The 1,424-nt window shown below is 47.3% G+C and overlaps 1 pseudogene; it reads left to right on the top strand.

Moving 5' to 3' along the window:
- The first annotated feature begins 276 nt into the window (after positions 1-276).
- Positions 277-1,221, top strand: LOC112605925 (annotated as a pseudogene).
- The last annotated feature ends 203 nt before the right edge of the window (positions 1,222-1,424 follow it).

The following is a 1,424-nucleotide window of genomic DNA, read 5'->3' as shown; positions in this document are numbered from 1 at the left end:
ATGTCTTTCTTCAGCCCCACTAAGTTGTCTACTAATAACAAATAACACATGATTTATATATTGTAGGTACTTTTTCCATACTTGATTTAAAAAGGAAAGAGAATTCTGGGATAGGATGAAGAATTTTGAGATAAGATCGAGTCCATCATCTATTTATTATACAGTGATCATTTAGTAATTCTCCTTACAGAAGCTCTGGTTGTTTTGGCTTCCAGATGGGCCTGGTTCCCAGGTGTTCCCAGTACTCAACTTCAGAGCCTCCAGGTTTAACCCATCATGGAAACAATCACCTGTAATGGATCAGGGGACTCCTCAACCATCTTCTACCTTATGGGCATCCCCTCTCTGCCAAAATGCCTCTTCCTTTCTACTATTTTCTTTGTCTTTTTCCTCCTCTACATGCTCATCCTGATGGGTAATGCCTTGATCCTGGTGGCTGTGGTGGCAAAGCCCAGCCTCCACAAGCTCATGTACTTCTTCCTAATCAACCTCTCCACCTTGGACATTCTTGTCACCACAACCACTGTCCCCAAGATGCTGTCCCTATTCTTGCTTGGGGACTGCTTCCTCAGCTTCCCTGCCTGCTTCCTGCAGATGTACCTGTTCCACAGCTTCTCCTGCTCAGAAGCCTTCATCCTGGTGGTCAGGGCCTATGACCGCTATGTGGCTATCTGCCGCCCACTGCACTACCCTGTCCTCATGACCCCACAGACCAATGCTGTCTTGGCAACCAGTGCCTGGCTCACTGCCCTCCTCCTGCCCATCCCAGCAGTAGTAAGGACCTCCCAGATGGCATTTGACAGCATTGCCCACATCTACCACTGCTTCTGTGACCACTTGGCTGTGGTCCAGGCCTCCTGCTCTGACACTACCCCCCAGACCTTCATGGGCTTCTGCATCGCCATGGTGGTGTCCTTCCTCCCCCTTCTCCTGGTGCTTCTCTCCTATGCCCACATCTTGACCTCGGTGCTTCGCATCAACTCCCAAGAAGGATGCTCCAAAGCCTTCTCCACCTGCAGCTCCCACCTCCTGGTGGTGGGCACCTAATACTCATCCATTGCCTTAGCCTATGTGGCCTACAGGGCTGACCTGCCCCTCGACTTCCACATCATGGGCAATGTGGTATTTGCCATTCTCACACCCGTTCTCAACCCTCTCATCTACACACTGAGGAACAAGGATGTCAAAGCAGCCATCACCAAGATTGCATGTCCCCAGTAGCCAAAGAATGCTAGGAAACCCTGATTCAAAGAAATAACTTCATCTTCTCTCATAAACATCAATAACATAGAGGGGAAAAATGGCAAATTTAGAAAGCCCAGTAGTCAGAACACTCAATCTCAAAATATAGTCCTAGGTAGTCCTCCATTGTAATCAAATAATAATTTTTTTCTTAATTCATAGAAAAAAAGAATAGGATTTTT

The sequence above is a fragment of the Theropithecus gelada genome, chromosome 14 (genome assembly GCF_003255815.1).
Source record: "Theropithecus gelada isolate Dixy chromosome 14, Tgel_1.0, whole genome shotgun sequence".
NCBI lineage: Eukaryota > Metazoa > Chordata > Mammalia > Primates > Cercopithecidae > Theropithecus > Theropithecus gelada.
This window is presented reverse-complemented; position numbering and strand designations above follow the sequence as displayed.